The 25,550-nt window shown below is 42.1% G+C and overlaps 1 protein-coding gene and 1 pseudogene across 4 annotated transcripts in view; one reads left to right on the top strand and one right to left on the bottom strand.

The window, feature by feature from the left end:
• Positions 1-25,550, bottom strand: part of UNC5A (unc-5 netrin receptor A) — a 598,360-nt gene that overhangs the window by 318,943 nt on the left and 253,867 nt on the right. The window lies entirely within an intron of this gene.
• The window catches only part of LOC141165598 (polymerase delta-interacting protein 3-like), a 45,590-nt pseudogene continuing 25,739 nt past the window's right edge, over positions 5,700-25,550 (top strand).

The following is a 25,550-nucleotide window of genomic DNA, read 5'->3' on the forward strand; positions in this document are numbered from 1 at the left end:
TCTGCTAAATGGATGACATATCAAGATCATAAAATTTTGCCCAAAAACGGATATTTCAGATTGCTCCATATCATTAATGGATCATGTTACGTTCGTGCTCAGACTGTTAAGTGCAAGTGTTGATCGTAGTCCCACTGTGCTGTGGACCGAGGAGAGCCTGGAGGGGTGTGACTACATGCCACACCAAGACTGACCTTGGAAGCACTGCAACTGACAGTGCCGTGATTCGAGGAGAGCCCGGGGAGGGCGAGACCAGGGGCTACTCCAGGGTATACACATGGCAGCTGACCCTCAAGGAGCTATACAGACTGGCACAGCTGATTCACACAGAGGTGGGTACAGGTAGCCATGGCTGGTATACTGACAGGCGAGTACTGGCAGACACAGCTGATATACAGGCAGGCAGATGTAGGACCCAGTTCAGATTGGATGGGCAGAAACAGCTTCAGGAAGAACTGGGTCACTGGCAGATACGACTGGAATACGGGGATAGGTAGGACCCAGTTCAGACTGGACAAACAGTAACGGCTTCAGGAGGGTTCAGGCCTGAGTATTAAACCCCCAGGGTGGCAAGAACAGATTCAGGAAGAACTGGGTCTCTGTCAAGGGGGAACTGGACCGCAGGTGCAGACAGGCAGGGAACCGCAGGTGCGGACAGGCAAGGAACCGCAGGTGCGGACAGGCAAGGAATCACAGGTGCACACAGGAAAGGAATCACAGGTGCACACAGGAAAGGAATCACAGGTGCACACAGGCAAGGAACCACAGGTGCACACAGGCAAGGAACCACAGGTGCACACAGGCAAGGAACCACAAGTGCACACAGGCAAGGAACCACAGGTGCACACAGGCAAGGAACCACCGGTGCAGACAGGCAGGGAGACCCAGGTTCCCTCTGGACATACAGGAGCAGGTTCACATAGAACAAACAGGGTCAGATTCACACAGGATGAACATAAGGACAGGTACACACAAGATAGACAAAGCCAAAGTCACACAAGGTACTTACAATGAAGTAGCAAGTGAACACACAAGCCACTAATGTTGCACAGAGGTAACAGATTAGAGATAGGTACTGGTTCAGACACTGCAGGTTTTAGAGATAGGTACAGATTCAGACACGGGGAATTTAGGAAAAGATCCAGACTTAGATACAAACAGGTTCCGGGATTGGTCCTAATTCAGACAAGGACAGACTCAGGTTCAGGGTACAGGCCTGGGTATACAGCCCCCAGGGTGTCAGGAACAGGCAAGATCAGATACAGGTACAGATTCAGGGTTCAGGTCTGGGTATTCAGCCCCCAGGGTGGCAGGAAACAGGTTCAGAGACAGAAACAGGACAGGATCTGGTAACTCAGTAGTTGCACAAACACACTGAAAGAGAATGCTGCTTAGGCACCTCCCAACAGGTTGAGGTGCTTTGAGTACGAAGTGCCTTCCAGCAATAGGCTGGGGACACATTAGGAATGTGCGCACTGTTTCTTTAAGAATCAGAAAGTGCACACGCAGGCACCCTAAGCATGCAGCCAGGATACAAGCAGAGGACAAGGAGATCTCAGCACACAGCAAGCAGAGGACAAGGAACACACTGCATGGCCTGGAGTGGTGAGTAAGTCGATGTCTCTGTATGAAGGGGGGGGGGGGGGAAGCCATGCAGGGATGCAGGCAGTGGTTTTACAAATCATAGTGATAAAACCCCATAGGAATGTTTTGTAGGAATGCTGGTTCTCGATTATGGGCCCATCTAAATAGACCGAAAATCATCTGACCACCAAGAAAAATGCTCTTTCTCCAGATGATTAAAAATCATTGTTAACGGTAGCACTTTATCTCTAAAGATATGCTCCTGATAACATGATATTCTGTCAATACGGAATCACATTAAATGGGTTGTTCTGTAGAAATAAATTATCACCTAATCACAGGATAGATCATGGAATTTTTATTCCCAACAAAGAACATTTATCCACATTACAAAATGATGTGGAAAGTCGGACGCCAGACTGCTGCTCCATTTACTCTCTAAGGGGCTGCCAGAAAAAGCTGAGTGCAGCGCTTGGCAGCCCCAAAAAATAATCAATGGAGCACTGCTGCTACATTCTGACGTGGAAAAAAGTGCCCTGTTTGGCCGATTAGTGCAGTTCCCAATGGTCGGACCCCCACCGATCACCGATCAACAAAGTTATCACCTATTTTATGGATATATGATAATTGCTTTCACCGGCTAACCGTTAACGATCATTCGGTGTGCATAGACTTCTTGTCGGCCTTTCTAAACAGGCCAGAAGCTGCTAGCTTATGGGCAGTCAGTGGTGGTTTAACGACTGTGGTCGGCGTGTGTAAATGGGCCATTACTTTCAATGAAATTCCTTAAATTAAAAGGAGAGATTCACTAAAGCCAAGCTGATACTGTAAAATCTAGTCTGTTAATCAACAACTGTCAAAGAAACAAAAAAAGGAAATTAACCTGATTAGTGGATAAGGAGACTCGGCCTATGGGGTACACTGCCCTTTCGATTGTTAGCTAGACCACTGAGATTTATGCAGATATTGACTTATAATTAGCAGGAATATATCTATGTTGTGTCAGTCTGATATTTTGAAATGACACTTTACATAAGACACAATTGAGGAGAACATATAATCACAGTACCTTCAATCTTACAGGGCTGTTCTGTTTTTACCTCTGCAAACCTTCAACTAACCCCATCATCATTATTTTATGATTTGTTAATACAAGTGCACTGGGAGCTTTATCCTCTTTATAACTATTCAGTGTTTTCTCTGCTTTCAGAAATACAAGCACCATTAATTCATAGAAGCTGAAATCTGGTTACATTAGTGAAAGAATTCAGCTGTCCTTTAGAATTGGAACACAAAGCCCAATAATGACAAGTAGGCTGTACCCAATGAATGAGTAGAATAAAGGGAAGGCTGGTTTTCTCTCCAAGATGGGGATGTGTATTAATAGCTTTCATAAATGCAACTTAAAAAAAAAGATCCGGGGAAGCATTTCTGTATATTTTTGGATATGTTTCTTAATAATTATGGAAAAATTAAATGTGTCAGCAAACATTTTGCTGTTGCAAAAGAAGTGTGAGGGCTTTAGCAACTTCTTTTATAGAGCCTTTTTAATTCATATCCAAGTAGAAGTCATTAAAAACCAAGGTGGTGCCCAAACAAAGCTTGGAAAAATGCCAATTATCCCACAAGAGTGGTAACCACTGTATCACCATAATAGTGCCAGTAAAAAGACTCATGTCGCAGCAGCTCTATACTACATTTCTTGTCCTTAAAGGGGCAGAGCGCACATGGTAAATGCCTCCAGCCAACAGATGGGAGGCACTTAGTAATGGGTTCACCTGCATGGTGTCTCCCAGCCATTAGCTGGGAGGCATCTTGTATATAACGCACACTCCCCAATAGGGAAGTGTCTGGGCAACCCCTATAGTTACTATTTGGTGGTTAAGTGTGTGCAACTGTATGTTGCCAGGTCCCCCCATCCTTATTCTGTTAAAGATATTCCTGTATCCTGTGTCCCATTAGTCCAGTATAGTTTGTCCTTGTTGCCTGCGACCGCTTCGGCGGTATCCGAATCCTGTAACCGCATCTGTGGTATCTTTAACCTGTGGCGGCATCAGCAGTATCTGAACAGTTTACCCAGTGGCCGTTCTGTCTGCACGGTCTGAACCTGTCCCAGTGACCATCCAGGCTGCACAGTCTGAACCTGTCCCAGTGGCTGTCTTGTCTGCACAGTCTGAACCTGTCCCAGTGGCCATCCAGGCTGCACAGTCTGAACCTGTCCCAGTGGCTGTCTTGTCTGCACAGTCTGAACCTGTCCCAGTGGTCATCATGTCTGCACAGTTCGTTCCTGTCCCAAGTGGCCGTCCTGCCCTGTCTAGTAATCTGAATTAACGTCTTGACCCTTGGGGTCCACTGCTACTGCTGGACACCACCCAGGAGTGGCACCTGGCAGCTACCTGCCACACAAGCCTGACCTCACCAGTAGATGCTCCAGTAAACACCAAGGTAGCTGCTTAGTTACTCCCCTCCAGGGCATGTCCGGTCCGTGACACAGTGGGTCCATGAACCATGTGCACCACCTACAAGCGTAACACTCTGCATTCTTACTATCTAGCATCATGATTATTCCAGTTAGGTTTCCACCGTAAGGCTATGTTCACATGTTTTTGCTGCATTTTTCTCTGCAGGCAAAACCTGCTCTCTTAGCAGTAAGAAAAGCACTCATAAAAAAAGCAGGTTTTGGTGCACTTTTGCTGCTTTTTTTGATGTATTATATGCTGTTTTTTATGCAGATTGCATATGTCATTTGTCTACAGTACATGTTTAATAAAGTTAGTTTTATTCACCAAAAATGCAGGGTTGCATTTTTCCAGCATTTCAACACTTTCTCGCTGTTTTTCATGGTGCAAAAGTGCTGAAAGAATTGACAGGCTGCAGATTTAAAAAAAAGCAGCAGTTTTCCAATTAAGTCAGGAAAAAAAGCAAGCGTGCATAAGATTTCTGAAATCTCATAGACTTTGCTGGTGATGTAAAAAGCAGCTTTTAATTTTCATTAAAAAACATTGCAGAAAAACGCAGCAAAAATGCAACATGTGAACATAGCCTAATGCTTACAGGAGTAGTCTCATGGCATGAAATTGTTATAGTTAGACAACATGAAAATAAGCAAGTTTGTTATTATTTTGCTTTTTCTATCTGCTGTCATTCTTGTGCTGTGAGACCTTTTATCTTTCATATTGTACAGCTTATTTCCAAGGAGATCAACCACTAGAACTTGGCCGAGTATGCACAGTAAACCAAGAGAAGGCGTTAACTCGTGAGATACCACCCACCTCTCTCCAGCCCATTAATTTCTATAGAGCAATAAGCTGCCCACCTTTCCCCACCCCTCTCTATTTTCCCCCGTATCCATCACCATGAGCAGTTTTCATTTGGCCATGCTTGTTTAAAGTCTCTGTTATCTCTGTATGAAAATATAGTGATAACAGTGAAGACTTAATAAAAAGCACTGACAGATCGTTAATGTTTTACAAAAGCATATGCTCAGCTGTATGATGAAGCTGTGGGAGAACTGTCATTCAAAGAGAAGTGCCCACTTCCCAGCAATAAGGAAGTAAAGAGACTGGAAAGCTGTGTGCTGCTCAAGACACAACCTGAGAATAACCCTTAAAAAAGGTATTCTCAAGTTATTTTTTGAACAGCTAAGAGCTATGCAGTGTCTTTACAGTCTTCTTACTTCCTGGTTTCTGGCAAGGCGGGCACTATAACATAAGTGACAGTTCTGGTTAGAAGAACTGTAGTATTAATAGAACTATAAAGCTCAGCACAAGTTCTGCTATAACTCATTCATCTATTAGCGGTTTGTTCTGAGTTTTCATTATTATCACAATATTTACACAGAGATAACAGGGCATTTGAACAAGCACACAACTGAAGACAATGAGAGCCCTTATTAGAGCAACTGCTATGGGACAAGAGAATGCTCTGGGCTGGTGATTTTGCAAGATTTATAACAGCAGCTTGTCAGGAGCTGAGAGGGAGGGGAAGGGAGTTGAGCAGATAACTTCTGTGTAAAAATCAATGGGCTAGACATAGGTGCCTGGGATGATAGGGGTTAATTTCTCTCCTGGAATATAACTATTGCACACACTCGGCCAAGATCTGGCCAGGCACTAATGGCCAAGATCCATGAAAAACAGCTGGACATCATGAAAGATAAAAGCTCCCATTGCAGGAGTATAAGCACAGATAGAAAAAGTATTTCAAGGGCAAACTTGCTTATTTCATGCTGTCGAACTAATTACAGCAAGTATTTGATAATACCCATTTAGTTATGCTATGTAAAAGTACATATTTTTTTTTAGTTGTTGCCATGTAATATGTGATCCTGCGACTGAAGTGCTACAAATGTGTGGCATATTGTATGATAAATTCAGGAGTGCCAAATACATGTGGATTACATGTTTAATGGGAAAAATACCCCAGGTAAGTGATGCCTGACAGGATGCTTATGATATAATTTATTAAGCCTGATATGCCAATCATTGGAATCAATGGTTGCAATGTGTCCTTTCAAAGTCATAGACTGATATCCATATCAGTAGTAGTCGTAGAGAAAAGAGAGAGATACAATTGGTGTTATAAAATGAAGGGGTTGGTTAGTCCCCAAAATACAGTCAATAAGGAACACATTCACGACAATCATCTGATATCTTCCTTATTGGATAAGGTGTCGACCATTAAATCCCTCTTTTTTACCCTATGGCTGCTACTCATTACCAGACTCCGACGAGGTAGTTGGCGATGAGAGGTTTGACAGCCATCCACCTTCCTACAGACTCTTCTGGCTCTTATGCTCCCAGCAAAACTTCACAAGGTTAGAGTCTCATCACTAACATTCTAATATTGTATCTAATTCTATACAGAATAGCTCTACGAAGCACATTCTTTTCATTTTCTATATATATCAGCCACATCACTGATACCTTATGGTTAGGGACTGATATACAGGGACTACATAAATAGAGCTAAGGCTTTTGCAAAATTGCCAGACACACCATAGAAGTGCATTGCTGTCTAAAAAGGTGACCGAGAGGGAGGCTGAAGCAAGCACTATGAGAAAGTGCTTTGAGAGAGACACATAGAATGTGAGGCTGTGTGCCCATGATGCGTTTTTTAAGCGTTTCTGCAGCAGCAAAAACGCTGCAGAAAAGCTTAAAAAATGCATGGTAGAAGGCCTGCCATGTCCCCCAATGATAATCCGCATGTGCTGTGCACATGCTGCGGAAATTTCCGCTGTGGATTATCATTGCGGAAAAAAACGCAGCACTACCAATTATTTTGCGGAAGTGCTGCGTTTTCGCCGCCATTGACTTGCATTAGAACGCGCCAATTCCGCATGACTGCATCTGTACTTGCGTAATTGGCACGTTCTAATGTGCGGATGGTACCCGGGTGTAAAGGAGAGGAGAGTCTCTTCCACACCCAGGTACCATTAAAAAAGCTGTAAAAAAAGAATAAAATAAAAAATAATATATACTTACCTTCTGGCGGCCCGAGCTGCGCTCCTCCTTGCTTCCCGGCACTTCGCGTTGGAATGAAGGACCTGCGCTGACGTCAGAGTCATGTGACGGGTCACACGACGCTGACGTCGGCAGGTCCTTCAATCCACCGCTGCCGGCAGCCGGGACGGTGAAGCAAGACGGCGCAGGCCATCGGAGGGTAGGTGTGTGACGCTGGAAGCCCTACCCTGGGAGATAGGGGACTCAGAGCCGGGTCCTATGTTGTCGATGGGGTGCAGCCGTGGCCCGGACCCGCTCCGTGCCCAGGGCCGTCACATTAAAAAGGGTGGTACGGGCTTATCCGGGTTGAGTGGCTGATCTCGACTACGCCACCTGTGGCACCTGGTGAAGGCCACCAGCGCTGCTGCAGTCCGCTGAGGCAGGATGTTATGGCAGCCGTCGTTGGTACTACTCCCCACAGATGGAGCAGGGCCTCAGGGCAGAGAGACAGGATGGAGGGGTTGTAGTGTAGGAGGTCTGGTGCTCCGAGTAAGTCAAGTGTTCAATCAGGACCCCGCACCAGAGTGTTCCGAGACTTCAGACCGGGTCCTTTCCTGTCTGTGTGTGTGTAGATAGGCCGGGTCTCCCTCTGGACTTCGCTGAGAAAAAAGGTACGGGTGGCAGTTCCGCTCCTTCCGTTAACCGGTGGGATCCTCTTGCAGCCAGAATCCCTCTGACTAGATCAGAATAGCAAGGACAGGTGGCGTATACCGCTCCGTCTGCATCCCCCTGGGATCCATTTGCGGTGGAGCTACACTTCTGAGCTCCCGGCCTTCTGGGTCATGGTCCTTGACCGGGCTGAGACATACATTATCTGCAACCTGCCCCTCGACCCAAGGCCAGGGTACGAGGGCCGCGTCTCCATCCGCTGCAGGTCCACACAGGATCCATGTTCAGGGCGGGAGATCACAATCAAAAGACCAAGAACCAAGATGGCTGTGTATTAAATATCAAATTTAACCCCTTAATAACATCTGATGTACTAATACGCGTCTGTGCCCTGGGACTTAAGAGCCAGACCCGTATTAGTATGTCATGGCGATAGCGCGCGCGCACACAGGCTATGCGGGCGCGATCGCCGCCGGGTGTCAGCTGATTGTCACAGCTGACACCCGGTACTATGTGCAGGGAGCGGTCCTGCACCGCTCCCAGCACATTAACCCCCGCGATGCTGCGATCGAAGTCGATCGCGGCATTGTGGGGGCAAGGGGAGGTGATCGGCGATACTCACCTCCTCTTCCGGCTTCCAGCGCAGTCTGCAAAGGCTTCCCGGGTGTTGCCATGACGACCCGATGTCGTCATGACAACATCCGGGTCACCAGAGAGCAGGAAGATTGCTTGGGCATGCGCAGTGCATCTCCAAGCAATCTTCACACTGTGCACTTCTGACAGCCTTCATGGCATAGGGATGGTGCTTCATTCCTGTGCCATGCAGGCGATCAGAAAAAAAAAAATGAAAGTCCCAGAGTGGGACAAAGTAATAAAGTGTATAAACTGTGTGAAAGTGGAAAAAAAAGAAAAAAAAATGTGCAAAAATATTATAAAAAAAGAAAAAAAAAATACACCAAAAATAAAAATATAATGTACCCATCAATAAATATTATTATAAAAAAAACAATAAAAGTACACATATTTGGTATCGCCGCGTTCGGAACAACCTGACCTATATAACTGTCCCACTAGTTTACCCCTTCAGTGAACAAGGTAAAAAAAAAAAAAAAAAAAACGAAGCAAAAAACAATGCTTTATCACCATACAGCCAAACAAAAAGTAGAATAACACGCGATCAAAAAGACGCATAAAAATAAAAATGATACCGCTGAAAACGTCATCTCGTCCCGCAAAAAACAAGCTGCAATACAGCTCCATCAGCAGAAAAATAAAAAAGTTATAGCTCTCAGAATAAAGCGATGCTAAAAAATATTTTTTTCTATAAAATAGCTTTTATTGTGTATAAGCGCCAAAACATAGAAAAATGATACAAATGTGGTACCGCTGTAAACGTACTGACCCGAAGAATAAAGCTACCTCATCAATTTTACCACACGCGGAACAGAATAAAAAAAAAAAAAAAAAAATTCCTGAATTGTTGGTTTTTGTTTATTCTGCCTCCCAAAAATCGGAATAGAAAGCGATCAAAAAATGTCACGTGCCTGAAAATGGCACCAATAACAACGTCAAGTCATCCCGCAAAAAACGAGCTGTCACATGACTGTCTGCCAAAATCTGGAAAAATTATAGCTCTCAAAATATGGCGATGCAAAAACTAGATTTTACAAAAAATGCGTCTTTTAGTGTGTGACAGCTGTCAGTAATAAAAACCCCATATGATTCTGGCATTGCTGTAATCACACCGACCCGAAGAATAAAGTCGTCTAATCACTTATACCGCACAAGGAGCGGCGTCAAAAATAAACTCTTGGGTTAGGATTGGGCTAGGGTTAGGGCTGGGTTTGGGGCTAGGGTTGTGCTGGGGCTAGGGTTGTGCTGGGGCTAGGGTTGTGCTGGGGCTAGGGTTGTGCTAGGGCTAGGGTTGTGCTAGGGCTAGGGTTGTGCTAGGGTTAGGGCTGGGGTTGGGATTTTTTTCAAAAGTAAGAAAAAAAGATGACGATATGGCGACTAGTGTTGAGAGCAAGTGCTCGCTACTTGAGTTTGCATCGGGTGCTCTGGTATGCATTGAGTATCGTGGGTATTTGAGTGACATGCTCGAGTCTCTGCCCCATATGCTTCGCGGCCAAAAAACTTTACGGGGATTGCCTGCCATGCACGAGCGATCCCCGCATGTTTTTTTTTGGGTGTCTAATAACCGTGAAACATGCGGAGCAGGGACTCGAGCATGTCACTCGAGCACATGCTGTACATGGTGCATACCTGAGTACCCGATGCAAACTCAAGTAGCGAGCACTTGCGCTCAAGAATAATGACAACTTATTCAATATGATGACCTAATGTAAACAAATTTTGTGCCGTACCTCTGGGTTCAAAATGTTCACTATACACCTTAATAAAATCCTTGAGGGGTATAGTTTCCAAAATGGGGACACTTGTGGGGGAACTCCACTGTTTAGGCACATCACGGGCTCTCCAAACGCGACATGGTGTCCACTAACAAATTGAATGGAAAATCGGCTCAAATTGTTAGCGGACGCCATGTTGCGTTTGGAGAGCCCCTGTGTGCCCAAACATTGGAGCCCCCCCACAAGTGACCCCATTTTGGAAACTAGACCCCCCAAGGCACCTATCTAGATGCATAGTGAGCACTTGGAACCCCCAGGTGCTTCACAAATTGATTCGTAAAAATGAAAAAGTGAAAAAAAAAACACTTTTTCATTTTTATGAATCAATTTGTGAAGCACCTGGGGTTCCAAGCGCTCACTATAAATCTAGATAGGTGCCTTGGGGGGTCTAGTTTCCAAAATGGGGTCACTTGTGGGGGAGCTCCAATGTTTGGGCACACAGGGACTCTCCAAATGCAACATGATATCCGCTAACAAATTGTCGGCTCAATTTGTTAGCGGATATCATGTTACATTTGGAGAGTCCCTGTGTGCCCAAACATTGGAGCTCCCCCACAAGTGACCCCATTTTGGAAACTAGACCCCCCAAGGCACCTATCTAAATGCATAGTGAGCACTTGGAACCCCTAGGTGCTTCACAAATTGATTCGTAAAAATGAAAAAGTGTTTTTTTTTTTCACTTTTTCATTTTTACGAATCAATTTGTGAAGCACCTGGGGGTTCCAAGTGCTCACTATGCATCTAGAAAGGTGCCTTGGGGGGTCTAGTTTCCAAAATGGGGTCACTTGTGGGAGAGCTCCAAAGTTTGGGCACAGAGGGGCTCTCCAAACGCAATGTGGTGTCTGCTAACAATTTGAGCCGATTTTCCATTCAATTTCTTAGCGGATACCATGTTGTATTTAGAGAGTCCCTGTGTGTCCAAACATTGGAGCTCCCCCACAAGTGACCCCATTTTGGAAACTAGACCCTCCAAGGCACCTATCTAGATGCATAGTGAGCACTTGGAACCCCTAGGTGCTTCACAAATTGATTCGTAAAAATGAAAAAGTGTTTTTTTTTTTTCACTTTTTCATTTTTACGAATCAATTTGTGAAGCACCTGGGGGTTCCAAGTGCTCACTATGCATCTATAAAGGTGCCTTGGGGGGTCTAGTTTCCAAAATGGGGTCACTTGTGGGGGAGCTCCAAAGTTTGGGCACACAGGGGCTCTCCAAACACAACATGGCGTCCGCTAATTATTCAAGCAAATTTTACAATCAAAAAGTCAAATGGCGCTCCTTCCCTTCCGAGCCCTGCCATGCGCCCAAACAGTGTTTTTTCCCCAAATATTGGGTATCTGCGTGCCCAGGGGAAATTGCACAACAAATTTTGGGGTCCATTTTTTCTTGTTACCCCTGTGAAAATAAAAAAAATTGGGTCTAAAGTAACATTTTTGTGAAAAAAGTTAAATGTTCATTTTTTTCTTCCACATTCAAAAAATTCCTGTGAAGCACCTGAAGGGTTAATAAAGTTCTTGAATGTGGTTTTGAGCACCTTGAGGGGTGCAGTTTTTAGAATGGTGTCACTTTTGGGTATTTTCTGTCAAAAAGACCTCTCCAAGTGACTTCAAATGTGATGTGGTCCCTAAAAAAATGGTTTTGTAAATTTTGTTGGAAAAATGAGAAATCGCTGGTCAACTTTTAACCCTTATAGCTCCCTAACAAAAAAAAATTTTGGTTCCAAAATTGTGCTGATGTAAAGTAGACATGTGGAAATGTTATTTATTAACTCTTTTGTGTGACATATCGCTCTGATTTCAGGGCTTAAAAATTCAAATTTTGAAAATTGCAAAATTTTCAAAATTTTCGCAAAATTTCCGTTTTTTCACAAATAAACGCAAGTGATATCGAAGAAATTTTTCCACAATCATGAAGTACAATATGTCACGAAAAAACAATCTCAGAATCAGAGGGATCCGTTGAAGCGTTCCAGAGTAATTACCTCATAAAGTGACAGTGGTCAGAATTGTAAAAATTGGCCCGGTCATTAACGTGCAAACCACCCGCGGGGCTTAAGGGGTTAAAGTGTCACTAAAATGTGAATCCTCCACCCTCACCCACTAGTTGGTTCCCCTATCTCTTGGTTCCCCAGTCTCCCAACTTCCAGTAGGGGCAGCACCTAGTGCCTACTAGCCCCCTCTGGTGGGAGAAGTGTGGTGTTGGATGTGAAGGTGGGGTCCTGACCATCACACCGTTCTTACCTCAGACGAGGAACACCACACTCCATTAGAGAAGTGCAGCATCCCTTTGGCGGTTGAACCCTCAGGGGCGCCACATAAGTATACATTTATTTTTTTATTTTTTGACATTCTCTCGGTTACACTATATAAATCCATGCCGGTTGCATGGATTTATATAGTGTGACCAAGTTGTCAAACACTTTCCATGTGATGCTAAAATCGCTTGGAAAGCGCTTGTCAACCCGCATGTGGAAATGCATGTGAAGAACGCTTCACATCCGCATGTCTCTGGCAGGAAAACGCATGTACAATCCGCATGTACAATCCGCATGCGTTTTTTTCTGCCAGGGAGATGCAGAAACGCTCAGGAAAAAATCCGGAGCATTTCTGCATCGTGGGCACATAGCCTGATGGAGGAAAACAGTGTTGTTCAGATTAGTAGATTGCCACCAGACTGTATAAATTGTTGCAACTGTCAACCCAAGGTTGTTGTGTATAACAATCTCTGTTGAAGTCACTTTCTCTTGAGAAATTGCATGTAACCACAAACACATTGCCTCCTAAGAGATTCTGTAACCATCAAACTGTCTCCTGTATATATCTGCCCTCCTTCTGCAAGTGTGGAAACCTCTCTACTATTAAGTCCCACTCTGACCTATAATTAAATGGGCATAACCCCTTCCACACAAGCCGTGCAACCACCCCTTACACCTTCATTAAGGCCAATCAGAATGTCCCCATAATTATAAGCCAGAGTATCCTCATGCATTCCAGCCATATGGCTTCTATCAGAATTGGGATATTACATATAAGCAGATATGAGCGGGTACTAACTTTTTGCTCCACCTGTGATTATAATGATTAGTGCAGGAGAGAAATTGGATTTTATTAAGTTTCAAATGGATTGCTTGGATATCACAATTTAAAGGGGCTTTCTTACAAGAAAAATATTTGCCTCTCTTCTAACAAAATATGTAATCAATGTTATATCAAGACAGATTTTTTTATGGAAGTCAACTTAAAATGTTTCAATTCACTGATTGCAAATAATTTAAATGTATACCTGATTAACATTTTATTATTCACTGGTTACATCAGCAAAATATATCACTTTAAGTTAAATTAAATCAGTAAAATAATGTTAAGGTGGTATTAATATTGTATGATTTGCAATTTTGTGAAAATGGTGGCATAAAAATGTGATATGATCGCAACATATGAAAATACCCTAATAGTATTTTAAAGCTTAAAAGGGTTGTCTTATGATCCTATCTTCAGGAGCGCTCGACTCCCCTACCTCCTGGCGTCCTGCTGCCGGGGGGCGGTGCACTCCTGAAGATTGACAGTTCGGGCCAGCAGCATCGCTGAGTCTCTTGCCTAAAACTGTGCGCTCTCCCCTGCTGCTAGCAGAGCCAGTGTTGTCTCTGCAGCATGGGGGAAGCATAGGGACACCGCGGCTGCAGGACAGCAAACAGTTTGCAAATGTATGCTACTTGCCTAGGAAACTGTGACCGGTAACCTCGCCTTTACACTACTAATGAAAAATCCCTGAGAACAAAGAAGATTTTTAATAAAAAGTAAATTGCAAAGTTGCATGTTTTTACACGCAAATTGAAACTTTACTCGTTTAATAAGATGAGACAACTCCTTTAATCTTCAGCATTTATAGTCTTCCTTAATTACAGGGTATTAATAGTTTGCTAGATACTTGTTCAAATGTAGATGATAAACTATAGCAATTAATTATAATAAAAATAATGGTATCATGGTAACTAAACCAAGATACAAACAACACCTGCAAGAAGCTGACTATTAACAGAAACTGATATTCATAATCTGTGGAAAATGAAAATAAATATCTCCTTTCACTGTATAATGTCTATTGTCATTAATGGCCATACACTGCTAAACCTTCCCCTCCCGCCTCTTCACTCTTATTTAATCCTTTGAGAGAAAAGGTCATATTTACAGCAATGCTTCTGGGTAGCCCAGCTCATTCTCCTAATTGAGGACACCTCACTGTGTTTCTTTCACAGCTAAGAATTTGCATGGAGGGGCCTGTCAATTTTTCTTGCCACCCTTTGTGATAAACGCACTAGATCACTATTGGTTTTTGCATTTAATAGAGATAGCTAGCTAAGCGATAACCCAAATGGTGTTGGAGCTCCACCACATTTTTGACAATCTAGTTATTCGTATGGTGGCTAATTCTGAAAAAAAAAAAACACATTATTTATATCTGCTTTTTATTATGAACATGTTTTTCAACATTATTTGTCTTAAAGCACATACCCTGCCACACTAAATGCACATCATGCTCCATACAGACAATACAGTAAAGACATGGAGGACACCATTATGAGAGTATTAAAAAGCACAAATAGCTACGACCATTCGAAAATATAATAAATACCTCATTCCTCTTCTATATAGAAGGGTTGTCTCGCTTTTAAAGTTAAACCAATGAAGTCCCTAATGATTAGTTGTTAAAGTGTAAAAATCAGGAGAACTTGCAGCAGAATGTTAGTGTCTGCCTGTAGCCCTTCCCTCCTCTCATCTCCATAGAACTTTATGAGCACCAACTGCCATCCCCTATCTCAGTAATGGGAAAATCTGTCTTCACTGAATACAAATTTTACTACTGAATTGAGAATGAATGATCAATACAGGAGGAGAAAGAAGCAGATTTCTGATATATTACAGTTTCCTATTTTCATATGTAGTATTGATTTATGAAATAATGAATAAAAATACAGCCACTCTTTAAAGGGGTTGTCCACTATCCAGACAACCCTTTCTCAATCTCTTAATTCCCCCTTATAAAATAATAACACCTATACTCAACTTCAGCGCCGGGTATATTCCAGCTGGGTAGACACAATGTCATGTTATCCCTGCGGACAATCAGAACTGGCTTTGCTGTGCAAGAAAAATGAACTTGTCAATGCACTGTAAATATGTGCCCCTTCTACGTTCTGGATTCATCACTGGTTCTGAGTCAAATAAAGTAACATTTTCAGAAAATCTTGCACTCCATAAAATCAATTTATTTATTTGAAAACAATAAAATAGGTATACAGTCTGTCATATGCGTTTCGAGTGTTACCGCCCTTAATCATAGACCATCTACGATAAAGGGCGGTAATGTTTGAAATGTGTATTATATATACTATTTTTACATTTTTTCAAATAAAGAAATTGATTTCATGGAGTGTCGGATATTCAGAAAACTTTGCTGGCCTCACTGTCCCCTCCTATGGACAAATCAGACATCTGTAGGAAGTAAGAAAGCGGCCCAGCTCCGACTTCCTATGGATGTCTATTTTGACAGAATGAGGGGACATTGAAGCTGCCGCTGATTGTTCGCAGGGATCGTGTGACATAATGTCACATGAGCCCCAGTAAAGCCAGTGCCAGCACCCCTGGAATATCACAGGCACCGGAGGTGAGTATAGGTGTTATTATTTTAAAAGTGGAAAACATAGTAATCGAGAAGGGGTTGCCCAAGTAATGAACAACTCCATTAAGCCACAGATAGCCTTTTTAGGAAAAGTTTTGGCGATGGACAATGTAATAAAGGGTTGTCCAAGTAATGCATCGAAGGGTCAAGTTGATACTGCCAGATTCTCTCCTACTAGATATCTTTTTGTTTGTTTCTGAGAGGGGGATTCAGAGTTAAGGACCTCCTTCATAATGTCCATATTCCTTAACAATGCTAATAGATTGGGTTCTTCATAAGGCAACCATTAAAATTTTATATATTAAGACCAAAACCTTTCTCCAATTCATGACTACATATTGTAAAATTACATCAGGTGGTCATTATAGGTGTATGTAGTGGGTTCAAGAACTCAGTTCATGACATCACTTGCTGGGGTGGCACTAGTCTCTGCTCACTCGTTCTCTTCTTACAATGAGTACTAACAGTGCGCTCATCACTTCTGATCAGAGGCAGTGAAAGAGCGCATTGTTACCGTGCACTGAGAAGAACAGTGTACAATGACAAGATCCTACTGACTATACATTGGAATTGACAACCGAACAACCAAAGAGAAAGATAGATCCTTAAAATTTTTATTTTACTAATATTTTTAAAAGTATATAGCACTCATCATTCTAAAACACATAGCAGACAGAGATACTGTAGGGTATAGATGAAATATTCTCAGGGTTAGTCTTGTTTTTCCAGGCAGCAATAGATATTGACCTATCAAGTCCCTAGTCGTCCCTTCTTTCTCTCCCTTCCTGGCAACGGAGGTTGGCACCCTAATTTTTGCCCCCGCTCAATGTCGTTATCTATCGTAACCCTATTTTACCTTATCCAGATTCAAAAAGGACACAGTACAGATAGTAAAAAGATAGAAAAAAGTACACATACAGTATGTATATCAGAAATCAGCTGACATAATTAATACCGATGATGTACAGCCACGTCAGCATTCAGATTAAGCATCGATAGAGTGTGACTGAGAAGGGGGGTTTCCTTGATTGATGCAGGGGATTGATACAATTAATGAGGCCCTATCTATTTATTTATGATTTGGTGTTGACGAATTGGCAATCGACCCATGGTCAGTAGAGCAGAGACTCGCCTAGCCCCTGAAACGGACGTCACTGATGATGCTTTGTTTTTTTTAGCTATATAGGGGTTAAACAGCAACATCAGCTAATAGATTTTCAGCTTTCAGATACTATTCTTCCCTATAGCCAATAATGCAATATTCTACATCAGTCAATGCTTACTTGTTTTCCTTATCTCATTGTTCCTCTTGCATGTTGGTTACATACATATCCATTAAATATATCTATATATTGCATTCTTATTATTTCCTTTGATAAAACTACATTACTGTTCATTCATTACCTCTCTTGATATCTTTATTATGCCTTAAGCAATCTCCATACTTTTAGAACTGCAAGCAAAAATGAATCCATCGGTCAAAAAATAAAAAATCCCTTTTACAATAGCATTCTTAGAAAAGTGATAAGCATAATGCACTTTAATGTATCATAGAGGCTTACGAATCAGTATGAGCGGCACTGAACCGAGCTGGCAGGCATGAGTCACAACACAATGGAAACAGGTAGGAGACGAACACATTGCAACGCTGGATACCAAAACACAATGAAACTACATAGGGAAAGTTTCTCTTGTTTTTTTTTTCGCTTTTGTCTTGGTTTGTTTTTGTTGTTATAGTCTTCTTACATTTTCTCTTATACAAATTAGATTGTAAATCGACCGTAATTTCCTTTTAGTATTAATTAATGAGCATGAAAGCACAGGACCCGTGTGAGCATTGATGTTTACTGCCTATATGAATTCATATTATACATTACAGCAATATAATCCACCATTATTTGTATAGATAAAGATACAATGCAAGTAGATGGTGGCAGATAACGTAAAAGGGACAGTAAGAAAAGATGGTGTACTGAAAATCAAATCAATGGGAAGTTAAACTATAACTGAACAAAATATAAAATAGGAATGAAAAAGTATTTGGGATTGGGGCTGACTTTTTTGTTTAATAAAAGAGGGGGCAGCCACAGACTGGTGATTTTTTTAAATATAAGTTATTGACAAAAGTATGCAGAACAGTCCATATTGTCTCCGGAAAGGGTCAGATTTTCTAGCAAAAGCTTATTTATTTTACTCACTTATATAGCGCTATTGATTCCACAGAGCTTTACAGACATCAGCATCGCTGTCCCTATTGGGGCTTACAATCTAAATTCCCTAAGAGTATGGAAGGAAACCAGAGGGAGGTGGGGTGGCAAAACAACTTTAATTCTGGCATTTTGATTTTTATACTCTTTACTGGTTAACTAATGTTATATCTTGATAATTTTGATACACTGGACTTTTATGGATGCTTCAAAATGTAAGCATACATATTTAAACACACATGAACACAGCACACACACGTACATGGCACACACTAATACACAAACACGTACATGGCACACACACATAACACACATTTTCATGGCACACACATACACACACACTTATACATATACGTACAAGGCACACATATGTACAAGGCACACACACGTACAAGGCACATACACACGGCACACACACGGTACACACATACACACACGAACAAGGCACACACACATGTACAAGGCACACACACGGCACACGCACGTACAAGGCACACACATGGCACACCACACACAAGGCACACACACACACAAGGCACACACACGTACAAGGCACACATACATGGCACACATGTACAAGGCACACACAAGGCACACATTTATAAGGCACACATACACGGCACACACGTACAAGGCACACATGGCACACACACGTACAAGGCACACACACACACAAGGCACACACACACACAAGGCACACACACACACAAGGCACACACACACACAAGGCACACACATTTATAAGGCACACATACAAGGCACACACATACAAGGCACACACGGCACACATGTACAAGGTACACACATGTACAAGGCACACACACGTACAAGGCACACATACACGGCACACATGTACAAGGCACACACACATGGCACACACACACGGCACACACACGTACAAGGCACACATACAAGGCACACACATGGCACACACACGTACCAGGCACACACACACATACAAGGCACACACACGTACACCGCACACACATGCTGCACAACAAATGCTCAGTAGATACACACATTACACACAGCACAAGTATGCAGGACAACACATGTACATATAAACACATACAAATATCTCACAGGCAGCACACACCTCACATACACAGACTGCTTTATAGTGCAGGAGCAGCACAGAACACAGGTGGACACAGGAGCACTTATCTGGCAGCTCAGGTTGTCTTTGGCTCCCCCTCCCCCTCAGAGGTCCATGGAGGAGGACGGGAGCACACTCCTCTTTCAATGTCAGGCCCTCATCAAAGGTCCTGAAGCTCCCCAGACTGCAAGACCTGGGGTGACATAATGGTCACATGACAAGTCACATGATCGTGATGTCACTACAGGTCCTCAATGAGTCTCTACATCAGAAGCTTCACTGACAATGCTGTTATCAGTGAAGCTCCTGCTGTAGACAGTGGGGGCCCGATGCGGGGGAGGGTCCGATGCGGTAGGGGTGGGGCTCCGATGAGGGTGCTGGCACCTGAGTGGAGTTCTGTGCCCATTACTGAACCAGTCACAAGCCCATCTATCTGGTCTCTCAAGAATCACTCATCTTAACAGTCCATAAAACCTTTAAAAAATTATTCTAAAAGACTTAAAGCCAACAGTGAGTTAGGTCTTCGTCCCAATATTTGATTCTTACTGATACTTTTGTGTTTTTGGCATTGACAGTACTTTCTGGTAATGATCTAAAGGCCTTAGTATAAAAGCAGTGAAGCTTCTTTGGTGTTGCTCTCTACTTGATATGATTATAAGTGTCCTGCTTATTGATGTCTTTTCTGAAAGGTCTTTGTGCATTCTATTAATCTTTCTTTGTGTCATCACTTAGAATTTGTACATTGAAATTATTTAGCATACATACTATAGGTTGAGATGTTCTATAAGATATTTTTTTCTATGTTTGTTCCAAATACAGTCAGGGACTATTTTCTTATATTGATCTTTCATTTATCCTATCAGATATTTGGAATTCACAATTCAGTGTCTTTTGAAGATCTTTAACTTTCTGTATTTTTCATTTTTCGCCAGTTTTTTTTTTTCCAAATCTAAGTTCTCTCTGCAATTGGTTCGTTTATAAAATCAGACTACTATCATAAATCTATTTTGATGAAGACAATGGGTATATTTTTGCCATATAACATGATAATCCTTCACGTCCTGGAGAAATCTATGTACATTGTTTACAGATTAAAGTCCAAATAATGAAATACTAAAATAAATACTGGGATCTCTACTGATACTGGAAATAGGAATTTGAGCTCCCCATTTGAATGGAACAATGCACCTGCATTTGCACCACCATTCCATTAATGGTCTTTCTGATTGATGCAGATGGCTGGGTACTAGTGATGAGCGAGTGTGTTCGTTTAACCCTTTCGCCGAGCACGCTCGGTTGCTTTCCGAGTATCTTCAGCGTGCTCATATATTAAGTTCGAGTCCCTATATCTGCATGATTTATGACTGTTAGTGAGCCTCAACACATGTGAGGATTCCCTAACAAACAGGCAATCTCTGCATGTGTTGAGGCTGACTAACAGCTATAAATCATACAGACGCAGGGACTCAAACTTAATATACGAGCACACCGAAGATACTCAGAAAGCACCCGAGCGTGCTCGGCGAAAGGGTTAAACGAGCATGCTCGCTCATCACTACTGGGTACAATGATCAGCTAGCTATCTTTGTCTGCCTCATAGGTAATAAAGCAAGTGATTCTGCACATGCTTGACCATTGCTTCATCCAAATGAGGCACTTTAGAGCCCTGGTTTTAGGATCAGTGGGAGACCTTGAGGTGATCAAAAACTCATAATCAATGGGTGCGATTCATTAAAACTCCCAAAGAGAACATGAGCTACAATTTTCCCATTATGAGATTGTATGTGGAATCTGGCAATTCTTAATAGGTCTTCTGAAAGTCTTTTTACTAGCCTCACCGTTTAGCAGGTCCCAGGGAACTCATTAGTGTTCACTCTTTCACAAGGAGCTAGACTTTACTGCAAAGGCATTTTGGATTCTGTCCACTGCTGGCCAGTGGAGCAAGTTGGCAGCAGGGTAGTTAACAAGCTGGGTCAAAAACAAAGGGACAAAATCAATCACAGAATCCACTGAAAGGGAGTGAAAAATGGATGTTAAAACTGTTTCTTTACAATTAATGTAGTTTTATTTGACATTGAAGCCTCATTAATCCATTCTTAATATCAATCAATAATGCTAAAATCCTACTTTAATTAACATTGGTAGAAGCAAAATTGCCATCTGCATAACTACATTGATTCTGAAGCTTTGTATAAGATTGTTTCTATCAGGCATATCCTCTTTACTGTTGTCACTGCTGTTGTGACACTCTGACTATTGACAATTATTGTAGATCAGTGAAATTCTATTCACTATGTTCTTAAAAGGTCAACTGATCACGGGATTGTGCCCACCATGCTTCAGCCCTATTCAACCCTAATAAAAAAAACAGCGATGATCGATCATGTCCAAAACCACTTGCCTCATTGCTTATGTGGTTGACAGAGATAGCTAGTTGAGCACTGTACCCAGCTATCTGCGTCAGCCCCAATTCTCCATTCAAATGGGGCGCTCATATCCCTATTCCTGGTATTGGTGGAGATCCCAGTAGTAGATGACATGTATTTGTTTCATTATTTGGACTTCTGTCTATAAACAATGTATATTGATTTTTTCAGGATGTGAATGATTATCATGCTATATGGCAAAAATCTGAAATATTTAATAGTTGCATTCTTTCATATGGAAATATCCCCGGAGATTGGTTTTAAACTCTGTGAATGAGGTGACAATAATACTGACTGTGAAATATTAAAGGATGTCCAAAAAATTTTTAACCAGTGAGCGGGTGTTTGATCCAGGGAATATGCGCATTTTCCAAAGGTGACCAAAGAGAGCCTTCTTTAATACATACCTAGATCTGCTATAAAAGCACAGTAGAGGTAACATTTGTTCTCTTTTGTTACACTCGGATTTAACATGAGATTTATTTTGCCCCAATATATGGATATTTTTGTCCTTATCAAGTGGTTTCTTCTTTCTGTATTTATCAGTAAAAATAAAGAACAATATCCAATTGACAAATGCAAGGTGACATTTGCTATATCATACAATGGCTGCCATGAATGCAAATCATTCCCACTATGGGTTTGTAGTGGTAAAATCAGATGACAAACTAATATTACCACAAAGTGTGACAAATGAAAATAACGACTTTCATTCATGAACAACTAATTTTAAGGAGTTTGCCAACTACGTAGACGACCTGTTCTAAAATACTGTAGTTCCCTGTGCAAAAAAACACCTAAAAACCTTAAACTCATCTCACGGACCAGTAATGTTGGCGCTTGTGTGCCACTGTTATGCCGTGTGCCCACTACTATTAATCAGAGGCTGCTGATGGACTGCTTTGCTCATACTTCCTTTGGATCTACGATGGAAGGGTGAGTAAAGCAGCCTATCAGTAGCCGCTGATTGGCTGCAGTGCTCACATCCGACATTGGTAGAACAGATGAGTATAAAGATTTCAATTTACATCGAAGACTCCAGCATTTAAGAAGGGGCTGTCCAAGTAGTGGACAACCTCTTTCATTAAGAATAAACTCAATTTGTTGAACCCCAACATTCAAGAACACGCTTTACATCTGGATTCACGTGTGCCAAGTAGTGGCTCAAAAAAGGAACAAAAAGAAAAAAAAAGGATATTTTCTTTCATATGTGTTCTCTTTTTAAATTAAATTCCCACTTCCCTTGTTATATGCATAGTGTTCGATGAAGCGCTGTGTATCTGGTGGCTGAGAACATAAATTAGTAATTGACTGCTTATTCTTTCGCTCCTGGGTGTCCGGCATCCTCTAACAGGTGGACATCAGACTCTCATCTGCGCAATATTCTGGACAGCTGTTATTTGAGTGTGCTATAAAGAGACACATTAGTGGCTATTGAGGAGTTAAGACGCCTCCCTTACAGTTATAGAGAGATATAACTGCCTTTTTATCTCATCTCAAGTCCACAGTCCATAAACCGGAATAACCCCACCAACAGTCACTTGACTACTGCCCCTCTGCCTCTTGGTTCTACTTGCACCTCCTCTTACTTGCAGGGGAAAAAACTACAGATGCTCAAACAGTACCAGTTACTGTCTGGTGTGGTCATCTGTAGGCATCATACCTGTCTTCTTCATGTCACAATATACGCTTTCTCATAATTGGGCTATACCAATCTGAACTTGCTGACGCTTGAGGATAATCTCTGAGGACGCATCTCAAGGCTCCTAGTTTGAGGACCAGTCTATTTCCCTCTCCCTCACGCTGCCTTCATATGGTACTTAGATAAGCTCCATGCCTCCTGTGGTTTCAGTCACTCCCTTTGGCCACTGCTGTGCTCCTCAGTGCCTGATTAACTCCAGACTTCTGCCCAGTATCACAGCAGGTGCCAAACACACAGGGTTATATAATAATAATGCTCTTTATTTTTATGTAGCGCCAACATATTCAGCAGCACTTTACTGACATTATCATCACTGTCCCCATTGGGGTTCACAATGTAGATTCCCTATCAGTATGTCTTTGGAGTGTGGGAGGAAACCGGAGAACCCGAAGGAACCCGGAGGAAACCCAAGCAAACACGGGGAGAACATAAAAACTCCTTGTAGATGTTGTCCTTGGTGGGATTTGAACCCAGGATCCCAGCTCTGCATGGCTGCAGTGCTAACCACTGAGCCACCGTGCTGCCCTATATAAACACACTTCCACCCTATCCTACAGATGTGTTATCCCAAAAAGAGGTTATTCCAGGCCCGTATGATGTTTGCAGTTTAATTAATAAAATATATATGTATATTTATTTTAATATAAATATACTGTTATTCATTGCTTTTTGTCACAGTGACTATGCACTTTTGTTTTGGTGGATCTCCTCAGTAGTTAGACTGGGAAATCTCCTTATTCTGTCAAATGAGTGTTGTTATGTTAATAAGTAAACTACAGCCCATAGATGAATCACAGGATTTCAGCTATCTTGCGTAGATCTTTTGCTATGTAGACACATTCCTGCACACCCCATGAAATTCTTACCAGAGTGTAACCCTACTATGAGGAGACAGAAGAGAATTGGAGAACACCTAATGATCACCTTGGTGGAGAACCACATCAGTATGTGGTGGATTCATTGCTGTTTGTAATGCTTAAGCCTGTGCCTCTATGTCAGAAGATGTAACTGTCAATCTTTATTATCTCTTCTCCGGGACTTTTATTAAAATGGGGTACACCATACAAAACACCACTTGGGGGAACAGTACAGCCCAAGAGTCACCCGCTTCTACTTAACTGTTTCTTACTAGCAAGGAGAATTGGTTCATTTACCACCATTATGGTGGTTAGTGTTATGATCTGCAGCAAGAACTAAGGAAAGATAGGGGAAAGCCGTCCCTACAATAAGACTAAGCTGAATCCCTATGATGTAGCGGGCTGCCTGTTCCTTGTGAACAGACCCGCCTTAGTCCTCGGCTAGTCTGAACGAAGACCTATAGAAATAAGGGAGGGGTCCCTAAAAGAACTAAGGACTGGGACAAAAATGGGACACCTCCTAAACAGAAATTGTTGTAGAACACAAAAGAAAAACTGACAAAAAGTACTAGTCATCCAAGAGGACCAAGCTAACTGACAGAGATAGGCACCAAAGCACCTGGCTAGCAAAACAGTCAAACAACACTGAAGTCCAGCAAAGCCAGAAGGGCGGAGCTGGAATATATAGGCAGATGGTCACGTGACCGCAAAACACAAGATAGAAAAACTAACAGGAGGGTTCTAACAGTTAGCTTCTGCATGAAATTACTTCAATAGCACCATCCCTTGGCCATATTCTCAAAACCATACAAAGACACAGCAGCAAAACTCTTCTAGCATTGGCACTTCCACCATGGTGTCAGATGCAAGGAACCACGCAATATCCCTTTTGAATAACACCTTTACTTTCTGTAGGATAACATACAGGAAAAGCTTTCCTGGTGTCATCAGTTAAAATAGAAATGATTACACCATTAAGAAACAGTTCTCTAGCTCCTACTGAGTGAGCAGTGAACTAAAGGGTGTCTAGACTTGGTTGGCACATAACATAAACAATACACTACTGTATTCAAGTAGTTCTCTGGTGGGGAAAAATTGCTCTGAAAATGCTAAAAAATGTTCAGAATGGTTAAAAAAAAATAAAAAAAGCAAACAATACTTACCTTACCACACTCCCTCCCATTCCAATGCTTCCCAGTCCTTTGCTGGCCTTTATTTCATGCTGCAGCAATAATGTCCACAAGAACATATCACCACTGCAGTCAATCACTGGACAGGGTTTTTTGTGATGGCGAGTATTACTTCTTTAACTTTTAAACTTATTGTAAAAAGGTTCATAAAAAGCTCAGAATAGGTTCGAAATAAAGAAACTTGTAGCTCAACCTTCTTGCAGAAGGCTTAGGAAGTTAATTTAAAAATGGTCTTGACTAGGGTTGAGCGAGTATGTTCTGTCCGAGTATGCTCGGGCCGAGCTCCGAGTATT

The sequence above is a fragment of the Phyllobates terribilis genome, unplaced genomic scaffold (assembly GCF_046119375.1).
Source record: "Phyllobates terribilis strain yellow unplaced genomic scaffold, ASM4611937v1 Scaffold_11__3_contigs__length_659146591, whole genome shotgun sequence".
In the NCBI taxonomy this organism is placed as follows: domain Eukaryota; kingdom Metazoa; phylum Chordata; class Amphibia; order Anura; family Dendrobatidae; genus Phyllobates; species Phyllobates terribilis.